Genomic DNA, 14,857 nt, shown 5'->3' with positions numbered 1-14,857 from the left:
GTGGAACTCCTGCGGCCAGTTAAGCCATGTAACATTATTTCTCCTTGCGAATTTAAATGCAAATGAAGGGCATTCACAAGGTTTTCAGAAAAATACAGCTGCAGTCAAACTCTATTTATCCGGCGTAATCGGGGGAGACTGGTACCCTGGATACAAATATCCGAGGTCCCAACCGGGGATTCACTTCTATATTCCGGGAGACGTGACCCCAGATAATTGGGAGTTTTTGCCTAAAATTTTTGTTGAAACATGGACTTGACTACAGATATTTTGATGACCCATTCCCCCAAGATAGTTGGAAGGGAGAATTGGGTTTTCCTGACTCCGGATGAACAAATTCACGTGTTAAACAAATTCACGGTCACCAGTTTAACTGTATATTAAAGCTCACGCTGACATAATACTAATCCTGATCCTCACCCATAAACGAAACTACATCGGCCCCAATACTCAGATGCCTCCAGTGGCTTGAAATCCAATCCCAGATCAACGATAAGTTTGCCCTCACTGTCTCGAAGATCCCCTGTGGTCTAACCTCCCCTCCCCACCTCTACCCTCTCATCTTGCACTCCTCTCCATCCCGTTCTCCCGCAACCAAGAACTTCACAGCTCATCTTTAGAACTGCTTTTTGTGCTTAGTTTGTTGTCCCTCCACAGCACCTCCAATTAACACGATTGGCTACATACGGTGCGAAAAAAGTTCAACAAACATACATTCTATTGAAACCTCCAATCACGTGTTGCTCAATGGGAGGTTGCTCCTTCTCAGCAGTAGCTCCGGTGCGGTTTGAAACTATGGACATCCCTCCTCGAAAGTGAGTTAGACAGCTGAGACCTTTCTTCCGTTCAAGACCAGGTTCAAACCCTGGTTATTTTTTCTCACAGCCTCTTACAGTTTTTCCTTCTCATGAAATGTCTTCACTCGCAACTTCTTCTGCCCTGTAATGTGCCCCAAGATCTGCAGTCCTCTATATAGTAAGGTGTTTTCAGCCAGTGTTTTTTGTACATGCGAGATGAAACCAGGGTGCCCGGAGAAAAGCCACTCGTGTGAGGGGACAACGATCTACCCCATACTTTGCCTCACCGCCCTCTCCTGGTGTGCCAGGGTACGGCACCTTGACGCTCACGAGAAGGGCGTCTCCCAACATTTGTGCGATCCTCAAACAATCGCATCCGCGGTTGTGGATTGCAGGCGCGTGCGCCACCACTCATTCTTCAAATGATCCTCAAATCACTTCCTGTGGTTCATTTACATTGGCACTTGCAACGACCACGTGTTCAGAAAATCTGAGATTGTAAAACTTGTTTTTCTTTCCCATTAACGGTCACGGTGTTTTTTCCCCATTCCAGTCAATACGAATGTCAACGCGAATCGCCTTGGTAAGAGCGAATATCTCTTTTTTTTCCCGACTCCTTTCGTTATTTGTCTGTTGTTACTTTCTGTGTGCAATTTCGTGCGTGTTTGTCTCGCTCGAAAAGGTAAGCCTGATTCCCTTCACAATTATACAAAAGGAAAATAAAACAGACCAGATGAGAACCTCTTTACTCACTCTCCTCCAGTGGACATTGATCTTAAGAGCATCCATTAGGGTATTTAACCCCCCCCACCACCACCCCTTTCGCCTTCTCCTACAGGGGTAGCAGAGCTTGGGAAGACACCCAGGGGGTTGTCGAGTTTATTGAAACGTGCGATCTAGACAGGTTTCCACTGCACTCTAATCCGTGATGTGTGTTGTGCTGGTGTCAGCCTCCTTTCATATCCTCTGTGTTGTGTACCTGAATCGTCTTGTGAATAAAATAGTTTTGAATTTAAAAAAATGGAATAATTGTGAACATAATCAAAGGAATAGGAACAATTATTGGATGAAATCAGTGGAGCTATGTATTACATGTATGTAGAAATGTGAAATTCCTCAGCTGTGGAATGATGTCTTTTTACTGGACATCTGTGAAAAAGAGCTTCATAGCTCATCGGATTCCTCCAATCTAAACAAAGATTTTGATTCTCATTTAGATGCAAGGAGAAAAACACTAATTTAAACATTTACACACCCATTCGTCCTTATAGCAAAGATATATATCTCAATTATTCTCAAAGATCAAAAATTCTAAGAGTAATGGTCAACTTAGGGGCCAACCGATCACCCAAAGAAAAAGAAAACTGCTACCACACGCATACCAGTGTGTTCCTGTAAAGACAAATTAATATCAAATACCATTGTGCCAGGCTTTTAGAGACGTACGAATAGACATTTGACTCAACGGGCACTGACGCAGTCATCCAGGCTCTCACGAACCAACGTCTTGATAATAAATTTACAAACTGTGAAGCGTAGCTTTTCTCATCTTGCAGCGGTTCACTGGCAAACAAAGAAACAACAACGTTCATTCGACGTCAGCATATTGATCCCAAATAACATCACTCCCTGTGACAATTCTCACGGGCATTGCAAACGTTGATCTTTCACACCTCCTAAAAATATTCCGGCTTGATTGTTTTTGTTGCGGGCGGTTTAAAACTGTGTTTTTTTTTCTGACCTTATCTAAAGGTTTGAGATGCGTTGGCGTGGCCTGGTAAATAAACAGAAATTGCTGGTTGCAGAGTATTGCGAAATAACCCTTTGGCATTTGGATTTGTAAAAACAATCAAATGCGAGACGAGGTAACTCACACTTTCAGAAATTGTTTTGTTTAAATTCAACATGTGGTTCAAGAGGTAAGTAAACAACAAAAGAGAGAGGTTGCCTGTGGATTAGAATCCATGAGCAACTACCCATCGATGTCACCTGAAATTGAAATTTGTCAAGATCTGGCACTGTTGCAGCCTTTCCAATTGTGATAGAATAGCTCAATAAATAATTGACTACGCCAATATATGATATGAAAACTACATTGTTATTAGTTTATCCTGCAGAGAGCTTATATATTCAATCAGGGATTTTATATATATGTGTGTATCCAAATTTTCTTTAGCCGCACATTATCTACAAAAAGGTTTATAATAAATGAAATGTCTTCATCTCCAGTTGTGAAATGTGGACATTTAAATCCTGCACATGTAGGTAATTTTACATATATATAAATTCACGTTGAACAAAAAATCCACAATTCAGGTGACGGCCAAAAAAAGCAAAAGTGTCTGCTAAGAGCAATGTAATGAAGGTCCCGCACCTCCAATTAGCACGGTTGGCTACGTACGGTGCGAAAGAAGTTCAACACACATGCACATGTCGCGTGCAGAAACACGGGCATGCGGATAATATACTTCTACTATTAATAATTAGGCGAAAAATATAAAGAACTATACCGAAAGAAGCAAGAATATGAATCCCTGCAGTCACGAAAGCTTTAAATCAAAATGTATACAGGAAGGGTTTACTTTCATACCCATTGTATTATTTACAAAGTGATGATCAGTGCTGGTTTCGTGAGTCAACGCCAGGCCATGTTTAGCCATTTAAACCCAACATATAGTCATATGTCTTCGAACTAAAGGAACTTATGTTCCGACGAATAGCGGTGCTTTAAGTAATTCTGCATGCCTCTCTATTGATTATTGCATAACACACTTGACATCGTCATGGAATAATAGCCCACAATGATACATAGCGATCATTGCTACCTGCTTTCGAGCTGTCTGATAAGTTGATCAAAATAAATGATGTTATTTAACTCAGGGGGTTAGGTGACCAATGGGGCGAATCAATGGCGGATGGAGGGGTCAATCCCGCTCAGCACCAGTTCACAGATTATTCAACTCGACCAGCCAAGTTATTCTGTAAAATCCCTCAACCAACCGATACTCAATGGAGGAGGGGGGGGGGGTTGCTCCTTCTCTGCTGCTGCCTCTGCAGTCTGGAATTCCTTCCCTCAGACCTCGGTGGTGAGATGTTAACTACCTCGCCTGGTTTGGGTTCGTATTTGAAGTCTGCGTGTTCTCTCTCCCCGCGGTCGCGTGGATTTTTCTCAGCGTCCTCCGGTTTTTCCCTGCACATTTAGAAACATGCGTTTCTAGTATTTGGCTGCTTTAGATTTCCACATGATACACCACTTCGTTGAGCTATCGTTTGTTGGGTGGTCGCTTCTGAAACAGAGCTATACAGCTCAGTGGGCCTAACTTGGTAAAAACATTTTTTTTGTAATTTAACACCCAGCTCCTGTTCAAGTCCAGGCTCGACACTTTCTTAATCTCCTCCCCCCCATCGATAAATTGATTTCCATCGCACCGTACCGACCCTGGCGATGCCTGTTGTATATTTGGAGTCCATATGTTCTAGACCGGGACCAACATCATCGTGAAGCCGCACACGCCGTTAGGCAGCACTCAAGAAGAAGATGTTCTTCCCGTGGTCACGTGTATGCTTGTTCAGGTGTTTCCCTCCACATTTAGAAACACGCGTTTAGGGGCCGTCCATAAATGACGTCACGCACCTAGGGGGGGGGGGGGTCAGACATTTGTGACGATGTGTGATGAAGGGGGGGGGGGGTGAGAAATGTGACGTCACATCAAAATGCGCAACTTTAAATAAATATAGACAACACGTTCTACTTAATTAAATAGGCTTTTTTTTATAAATGTTTTCTTCTACAACATCAGAAGGCAGCGCCACATTAAATACGCAATACAATGACAATAGTTTAAAGCGATTTGAAGCATGTTTTATTTTCAAAATGGAAATATGGTTTGCGGGGGGGGGCAGAGCTTTGTGACGTCATATTTGAGGGGGGGGGTCTGACTTTTTGTGACGTCGTGTGACAAAGGGGGGGGCGGTCAAAAATCGTCAAAAATCGCGTGACGTCATGGCTGTGATACATTCCCACTAGTGATAAGGTCGCTTCGATGAGCGATCATTTCTGGCCAGTTAGCCTCTGATAAAGAGCTAAAGCTCGTTCTAGATTTGAAGCTTTCGTGACTGCAATGATTCATATTCTTAGGTTTTTTTCCGGTAAAGTCACGTAGGTAAAACATCAAAATTAATAAAAAATAAAATAAAACAAAAATCACGACGTTTCGGAGGCAACACAAGTCTCCGTCATCAGGTGGGACCGTCACAGCCGGATTAGCTGCATCAAGTGAGGCAACCACATTCTGATGAGCCCCCACCCTCTCCTCCCCCTCAACTTGCTTTTTAAGGGATTACATCTTGAATCATTGCCTCACTTGATGCAGCTAAAGCTCGGTGAACTTTAATTGGTAAAGAAATAAAATAGTTTAATGCTGTAATACGTAAACACCTCTCTCTAATCCTCATGTTGCATGTTCCACCCTTTGCACAGCAGCACAAGATGGCGTTTCACCGAAGCCGCTGTATTTACATCCAAATTCAATCTAGATTTGTCATCTCACTTGAATGATATGGTATCCCATGCTGAGGCTTCTCCCTGATACAATCTTAGCCCATTCTGCCTGCCATCAACAGGTATTCTGACGATCGAATCCATGCCTGTGCTGTCACAAAGTCTCTCTAGTTGCAAAACTTTACCCGCTGCAATCTTGTTCATTATTTTCAACACAAACTGTGTTCTTTTCATTTCAGTCAAAATTAAGGTTGACTTATGATGCTTAAATATGTGTTCGGCGAATGCTTTGACGAGTGACTTTCACATATTATTTGGGTCTTTCGGTAAAGTCACGTAGAAAGGTTCAAAGAAAATAACAAAAAACTACGACGTTTCGATCTTAACACAAGCGGTCGTCATCAGGTTCATCCCCTGATGATGACCGCTTGTGTTGCGATCGAAACGTCGTAGTTTTTTGTTATTTCATTTTAATCTATCTACGTGACTTTACCGAAAGACCCAAAGAATACGAATTCCTGCAGTCACGAAAGCCTTAAGTCAGGATTCGACTTTCACATAGTTCGAGCACCAGATAAACACGAATAAATATATAAATGAATATTATGTTTTATGTTATGGTCGTGGACGTCAGCCCAAATAGCCACCGAACCACGTGACACCCTTCATGCACGTGGAGGGCAACCAGCACGCCCAGAACGCCCCGACGGACTTGACAGCTGGAAACGATCGTGAGCCGTGGTCTCCTGCTGCCCACTTAAAGAGCATGTGCTCTTCAAGAAACGCATGCTTGATGCACAAGCTACACACTTGTGTGGTGAAAAGATCCGCAATTGGTAATGATTCTGAGTTGGAATGTTATTTATAAACGACATATCTCGTGATGTAATAATAACAATGACCATTATCATCGGTCATGGGCAAGGTGCTCCTGAACAACAGTAACTCTCAGGCCTCCCTCCCCAAGTCTCCATCACATCGCACATCGCGTGATATTGCTCAGTTATAATCCACCTAGCACCTCCGCACGGAATTATTGCATGGCTCTATCTCGTCAGTGGATATCGACGGATGGCACATTGTAACACGGCAATGTTGTTGACATTTTAATCAGAATGGGAATTTTTATACTGTAGGAATCCATCCAATGAGCTATTAAGTTCCTTTTTTACAGATGTCCAGTAGGTGGGGGTAAGTAAGTTACACCAACAAACAGCACAACAACATGATAGAGTGCAAAGTACAAGAAAGGTAAACAATACAAGAAAGGTAAACTATGATAATTTCGATTTAAAGCTTTCGTGACTGTAGGGATTCATATTTTTGGTTCTTTCGGTAAAGTCACGTAGAAGGGAAATAATATAAGAATAATAAAATATTAAACAATAAAAAAATTCTTGCTGTGGATTTCACACCTGATGATGATTGCTTGTGTTGCAGTCGAAACGTCGTGATAATTTTTATAGTTTTATATTTTTCTTATTTTATTATTTCCCTTCTACGGGACTTTACCGAAAGAACCAAGAATATAGTGATAATTTTATGACATTTCAATGAGATTCAGCGCAAAATATCAAATGCCAATTCCGTAACTGGAAATACTGCTGCTATTACCACAAATCATCGCATTTATCCACGATGAGTTTCTTATGTCCCATCCTTCCTCCGCATTGTAAACACTGCAATAAAGTTTGAACCTCTCCCTTGCGTTGCTGAACAAGAACGGGACGTCAAGAATGTTTTCAATTTGTTAGTACACTTTTTGAAATGTATGGTATTTAGTATTCTGTTAAAAAAAAGGGTTGGGCCGACACACACGACTGCCTTTCAATAACCAGTTGGCGCATACGAATCTGTGAATCTTTGCAGTCCACTTTTTGACGACACCATAGGCTGGATTCTTTTGACATCAGCCCAATGAACGAAGGGTCGTTAAAACCCACGCCGTTCAACAAGAACTATTTAATAATACATGAATACTCTGAATGCCTGTCTTTAATGTGCACTTCATAGATGTTTGTGGCCTTGCATGTTGTGTACATTTGTTTATCCGATCCGTGCCGCGAATAAGCTAGAGGCATCACTCTAACATAACTCTCTTTTCATTCTTGAAATTCTCCAGGTGAGTGGGCTAAGGACTCCCCCGAAAGGGAATGTACCTTGACTACTCGCCTGGAGAAACTCGTAAATGTGCCTCCATTTTTAAACCAAGATAGCGCTCCCTGCTGGTTTGTGGAATGAATATTCACTCAGAACATCTCGGTCGTAAAACAGAATAAAGGCCCCGTGTCTCCAACACAATTTATTGCAGACACCGTTCGATTTGGAGCATGGGATCAAGTTACGCAACGATCAGCGGCTAATCCAAGAAAGTCATCTGCTCCAATGTCTTGTGGGCTGTGCTGCGCGTTGTTCGGTGTGATGTCCGACGTTTCACCCCATGTGCTGGGCCATGCCACGAAGGCAACATGATGCAGGTGTGATACTATGGAGTTCCATTGCACTATATTATTTCTTACAAGTTTTAAAAAATATATATATTTTCAGGGGACGTCAACCGTGGAGATGGAGTGCTGAAATCAGCTTGTGCACAGCTGCTAGGTGATGTGTTACATCGGAGAACTGTGAGAGATGGTGGTGGCTTAGGGAGGACTTCATCCAGAAGTGGGTTGACCATGGATGATTATGATATATCTCTCTTTTGCATATCTTTTGAAAAAAAACCTGCCAAAAGTTTACAACCGTATGTTGAGTTTGGTATCCATTCGATGGCATGAGGAGTTGCTTAAAGATAACATCTTTATCGTTGTCTTCCCTGTCACGTGTGAAAACACGACATGCCATCTCCCCAGCGCCGATCATCCGCCGATCGTTTTTTTTGGCATCTGGGAAGAAATACATTTTGTGTGCTGCCCGTATATCTCTTGAACCCAACTTTGCAGCCCTCTTTTCTCAGAAGTTCTACAACCATTTCCTGTAGTCTATTCGATTGGTCGCTATAATTAGGAAGTTAATCTGAGGTGGTTAATCGTTTCTTCACTTTACACGTATGCCTTCATTTCTGACATATATCTTTTTGAAAAATAGCTTCTAAAATTGCATAGCGCTCAAAAAAGCCTAATCATATCACTCTAAGCCAGAAAGAAACGAATCTATCTACTGGTTTGACTTATAGAACATTTTATTAAAAAAGCACATTTTTTAGTATTCATTTCGTGTGCTATTTTGTTCACAGAGATGCAGCAACCACTCACCTGCCTGAGTGTCAATTATGCCTGCGACTTTGAAGATGCATCAAGCACATCTGTGTCATGCTGGGGCTGGAAGAACCAATTGGAGATTATGAAAGCAGTCGCATGTCACGAGAAGTGGATGTTCGCCTGGGGTTATTTGCTGTCTAATACGCTTGCCCCTCTCACCACACTCAAACGAAAACAAACTCAACACATTGATAAATAGCATTGTGGCCTTAAAACGAAAAGTATACCGGTGACGTTTTGCGCAATGACCCTTCTTCATTGCACGTAAATAGAGGCATCTGCATTCACATTTGAAAGAAAGTGGTTTAAAAAAAAATAGGGCCAGGAAATGGTAGTACAGGAATGGATAATTGAATATCTGTGTTATCCCATTGTACGTGTGGGTTTTCTCAAGGTACTCCAATTACAATCAGTTTGCTAAACAAGCAAACATAATTGTTGGATGAGCACAACTCAAAAACACAGCGGGACACGTATGCATATGTAGAACTGATGCGATTGAGTAATAATAAAAATTACGAAACCCTAGAGATGAGTGATAGCTGCATGCACAGTAATTCAATAACAAGTGATAATTTATAAGTATTCTATTTTTGTTTTTGCTAACACTTTACAATTTATTCCAACGTGCGCTTGAAACGTAATCGCATTTTCGTTTAGCAGACACCCCCGTGGACTTGACAGTGTGAGTCTGGGCTAAATTGAAAACGCTCGTCTTGCGTGAAAGGAAACACAACGCGCAGCTCCATGCGAGCTTGCATGTCACAGCAGCACACGGCCACAGTACAGAGGCTGCCCCAGGGACAGCTGGGACATGGCCAGTGCTGCACGTTTGGAGAGAATAAACAACTCCTTTCATGAGCATATGTGCACTCGTAACGGCACCACTTTTGCTGGGAATAGCATTTCTTTCATTCCATTTCGAACTTCCTAATGTGATAAAAAAAATGTAAAAAAAATAACTAAGTGGGAAAACTGTCAGTCTCAGGGGACAAATGCTATTCAGGTTTTTTCGTGTGTAATTTTAGTAACCGTTTTAAGGTCGGATGCTATATACAGTAGGGGCATGCAGATAGATGGAGATAGTCGAGTTAAAAGCACATGTGAAATGTCTTCTTGTGAACGTTGTTTAGTTTTATGTCCACAAGCCATTGGAGAAGAAGAAAAAAAAACCGAGGTTCATATTTGGCAGTTGCTCCTTAAAGGGAATTGATCATTCTAAGAAATATATATGCATAAACGCTACCGGATATAAATATAAGTGCGTGATGTCAGACCTTGGACGTTTTACGGTACAGCACAGCTGTTGTGAAACCGCACTGAGACCGTGTATAATCTACGACGAGGAGGGGAGGCTGCTCACTCACGCTACTATCTGTGTCTCATAAAGGACATGGACCAGCAACTTGGTGCATCCAAAACTCAAGTTGTCTCGCTGACAATTGCGGTAAAATGTTATTAAAATAGAAACGTACAAAGAAGTAATTTAAACCATGTAATGGAATTACATCACCCGTATGATACGGATAGAAATGTACAAAATGATCGTCAGAGATTGGAAACGTATATTTTAGAGGTAAGAATATACGTAACTTATTATTTATGTTTGTGCTTTTGTTATAACAAGTGAAGTTTGTTTTATATTGTTTATAAATTATTATTTTAACCCTGATTTTTTAAAATTAGGAATGTTTAGTGCTAACAGATATTCAAATTATTCAAAGCAATCAGCTACGAAACGTTTTGCGATCAGTGATGAATGATATAAGGATATACATTTTTCAGCATGTGTTTTTGCTCAAATCTCAAAGCAATTCCCCAACATCCTGACTATATATAGTAAGGAGACTCAAAGGGCATGCTTGCTCAACAAAGATTTGTTTTGTGAATTTCCATGGAAACTATGCTGTAGGCATCCAATGCAGTCCAATGAACTCCTTGGTAACTTGTCAATGGATGTGTTTTGCATATTGCAGGCATCTTAATTTGTTTTTCGTTGGCTACATTTGTTTGTATATTCTGTGTTACATTAGCGTACTCTGTAAGTGTCCTGCGTCGTTTAACATCTTTAGTAAATTACTTATGTTTTGTAAAATGTACGTGCAGTGTAAGTGTATGTGCGTAAGTGTACATTATATTAGAAACCTGATTTTAAGATTGGAGCCACAGTCTGTCTCATTAAAATACCACACGTCTATATTTTTACCTGAAATTATACCGCGTAACTTTATTCATTAACACCTCTCTCCTCCCTGCCAGTCTCTCGGAGGGCTTCCACTCCGCAGAGGTGAGGCAGGAAGAGAAAGTACGAGGTGTTAATGGATATCACACCGTTAGTGTGCGCAATAAAGTTGCGAGTGAAATCCGCTCTCTGTGTGTCGGTGGCGGGTCAATTTAACCGCACTGATCCCTTCTGTCACCCCAAAAATAAACGAAGTTACGCGACCTGCAAGGAGACTCGTGCGCATCTGCACAGGCAGATTATTTTTTTGTTTGGAGTTTTAACATTTGACGGAGGCATTAAACCCCACCCGACTAAACTACGCGTGTAAAGCAGACACTCTCTACTTAGCGTCTTCCTAATCAGGAGCCTTGATGAGTGGGGAGCAGAATGAGAGAGTGGCTGGAGGAAGCTCGTCGCTGGCTACCTCGGGGTAATTGGGTTTCGTCCCAGACGAAGCCCATAGACGACATCGTTCGGCCTACATCGGACACCAGCAGCAGTAGCAGCCGACAGACGCCATAAAATCGAGGGAGAATCCGAGCGGCCCAATTCAGCTCCCTCTGGAGGCTCCCAGCAGCTGGAGCGAAACGTCGGACATCATGCGGTACAACCCGAAAAGACATCAGCAAAGTGCTCCCAGTGTTGCATTGACCTCCCCCATCACCACCACCACCACCCATTCCTCACTCTGTCAGCCAGTGCCCTCCCACCACACGCCCATCGTGGGTGCATTAGGGCAGCAGGTGTTCCTTGGCTTTCCCTCGGTGTGACCCACACAGATGAAGCCGTGACCTGTGCGCGCATGCATGTGCGAGGGTGCCTGGCTACGCCGGAGCTCTCAATGGCCCTTCGCAGTGCGGGCTGAATGGTCCCCCACTTGTCCCGGTCCCCTTTGCCAGCGTCACGTGAAAGCCCAAGTTACCACGGCGACACAGGCACTCTGTGCTCATGAGGATTCACTGCAGCCAGCCTGCAAGCGATGCTAAATATTTATTTTTGGTGCTGTTGTTTTATTGCTTCAAGACAATGTGTTTTTGTTTGTTTGGCACGCGCTAACACTGAAGGCGTGGAAATGCTTGTACACGTGTTTGTGTGTGTGTGCCCCGCCTGTTGACATGGTGTGGATGATATGTACGTATATTTTATGAAATCTCCCATCAATGCATGCTCATATATGAACTACCGTATAAAAGTTATACCGTTATCAAACGCCGATGCTAACATTCATATCAATGAGACAATTACAGATCTTACGTTAGTAATAGTGGGCTTATTTTTCAACTCAGTAATGCTTTTTGACTTTTTTTTGCCCAGTAAAATGTAACAGGAATCTGGTCGGGCGAGCGTGGCTGTTTGCAGATGGAGAAGTCTATGGCATTTGGTTGTATTCAATGGGCATGACAAAACCGAATTATGTTTAACTCTCAGTGAATATGCTGCTCAGTGTGGTGCACAATGCATGAGAGACATAAAGCCCCTCGGTTCTCAAACACATGCTAATGTGCCTCCCCCACACCAATTCAACAGTTGGCTCTTTCCATCACCGCCCATCCCCCAAATATTTGCTATGCTCATAGCACACAGGGCCACACACACCCACATCTCATCGACAAAAAGAAAGACAACGATTCCCCGTATAGCCTTAACACTGTTGGGACAAGTGCTGGTAGCGAGCACCTATGAACGCCAGAAACGACACCACACCCGGCCGCCTTTGTCTCCCTAGTGGCAATGTTTACACATTGTACCAGGTACACATTTGAGGCTGGGTCCACATTGGCGGGGGCCCAGGACCGGTTCAGATAATCGTCACTGGTGTTGGCGGTGAGTGGGAATAGAACTCGGGTCGCCAGGTTCGCAGCACGCTAACCACTACACTACCGCTCATCTAGACACAAACACATGCCCTCCACGCAGATCATATGCCATTACTCAGTATTCAAACCTCACATATATACTTCATTGATTTCAATAGCGATCAGCAGCCACTCTCAGCTGAAAGATTGCACATCAGTTTCGAATACGTATTTTGCTGAGATGTCCTCATGTTGATAGTCACCGTTCGTTCTCGAATTACCATAAATTCGTACTTGTTCACACCTATCAATGCTCAATATTATAATAAAGAAATGTCACATTCGGTAGTGTTGCGCTTCATCATAATTTATTAAATATAAATCAAAGAAATCACCTGGCTTCTGCTCACCATGTTGATCAATCAGTGCCATGTAATTAATCAAGCGAGGACCAGCTGAGTTCCATTAAATGCGTGCAATTTCGCCTATTACCATTTCCCCCCCTGCCCGTCTCAGTGCGCACCCTTCGCATATCTCTCCTGCGCTTAAATAACAACCAACGACCTTCATTCAGAAGAGCGCGTTGTTGCTAATTTACTTCTGTTTCAGCAGAACCAATTTTTGCGAATTAGTGTAAACTTTTTTAAATTTTGATTCCGTCCTGAATGTGACCCTCAACTGCTTGAAAGTCACTATTTTATATTATTTTCATCATCATCATTAGATCTCCCCACGTTTTCACCATCTCTTATGGTCCTGCGATTCCATAATCCATCTTCCTCCTGCACATCAGATAATTTGATCGCTCCATCTCCACAATGATTGTTCTGTTTGGCTTGTTTCTTCTTGTGATCACCAGTCCTGCCAAAGCCCGCTTCATTTATTTTTTAACAGTCAAAACGACGTTCTTCAATGTGCGTTCGTTCCCCTCTGCACGTTTTCCTTTTTCGTTCGCAGTATTATTTTCAGCACGCTTCTCGCCACGCTTGTGCAATTTTTTGTTTGTTGTTTGTTATCGTGTCCTCATCAGTGCTCACGTTTCCAATCAATGTCCAAGCGGCAAATATATGCAAGGATTGAAAACTTTAGGAATATTTACTGTCACGATCAAATTCAGTCTTCCAAAACCATTCAAACATGCTCTCACTCGCCTTCTCAATTCATTAGAGAAGGGAGGACAAAGGATTTTGTACAGATGGTATTGCGTGTCGGCGCTCAGTGGATTCTGACACCATTGGGTCATGAGAGGTGACGATGGCTTGAGGTCATCACCCAGCAGTGGATTGAGCATGACTCTTATGGATGATGATGAACAGGCATTGCCACTAACAGGCCTTACTTTATATTCTTGGTTCTTTCGGTAAAGTCACGTAGAAGGCAAATAATAAAATAATAAAAATATAAAACAATAAAAATTCTCACGACGTTTTGACTACACCACAAGCAATCATCATCAGGTGTGAAAACTACAGCAAGAACATTTGCTGTGGATTTCACACCTGAAGATGATTGCTTGTGTTGCAGTCAAAACGTCATGAGAATTTTTATTGTTTTATATTTTTATTATTTTATTATTTCCCTTCTACGTGACTTTACCGAAAGAACCAAGAATATGAATCCCTGCAGTCACGAAAGTTTTAAATCAAAATTAGACCTTACTTTGTGATGTATAGGGCCAGTTCTGCCACATTAAATAATTGTATAACACCACAATGTCCTTTAATTTCCAAACACCTTTCTGTAAATTCTGCAAATTAAATAAAAAAAGAGTATGTTATTCAAAAATATATAATATGCTGACATTCACTCGCAAAACACTATGTTTTCATCTTGCACGCCTTTACCTTTGCACAAGGAATGACCTTGAGGATGTATATTTAATGTCGTGTAAGCATCTACATTCAAATGATAGATGCAAACGCTACGGTACATAGCCATTAACAAGAAAGGTACACATGTTCCATTGTATTTATGATGTGCACTGCATACGATAGCTGCCATTCAGTACTTTCTCATGAAAACCGCATAACTTATTAATATCAGATCTATGAACAAATAACATTTTATCATTATCAACACGTAATATTGGAGGGGAGCGTTGAAGTCGTGGTGGCTGCACCCCACTATGAACGTCACGGTATTTAGTTTGATGCCTGGCCCACAGCTCATATCATTGCCGAGTGATATCTGAATCGGTCTTTGCACCCATAAATTCATCGGCCCTCACAAATCAGTGCGGTGAGGTATGATCAACCACCTTGCCAACACAAAATGGGGAG

The 14,857-nt window shown here is 42.1% G+C and overlaps 1 long non-coding RNA gene across 1 annotated transcript; it reads left to right on the top strand.

Moving 5' to 3' along the window:
- The first annotated feature begins 7,354 nt into the window (after positions 1–7,354).
- Positions 7,355–11,010, top strand: LOC144733391 (uncharacterized). Its single transcript, XR_013588351.1, has 2 exons — positions 7,355–7,775; positions 8,534–11,010. It is a non-coding gene; the product is annotated as an uncharacterized LOC144733391 (long non-coding RNA).
- Positions 11,011–14,857: the final 3,847 nt, after the last annotated feature.

Source organism: Lampetra planeri, chromosome 2 (assembly GCF_965212315.1).
Source record: "Lampetra planeri chromosome 2, kcLamPlan1.2.h2, whole genome shotgun sequence".
Classification (NCBI taxonomy): domain Eukaryota; kingdom Metazoa; phylum Chordata; class Hyperoartia; order Petromyzontiformes; family Petromyzontidae; genus Lampetra; species Lampetra planeri.
The sequence above is the reverse complement of the archived record's forward strand: the minus strand, read 5'-3'. Positions and strand labels throughout refer to the sequence as shown.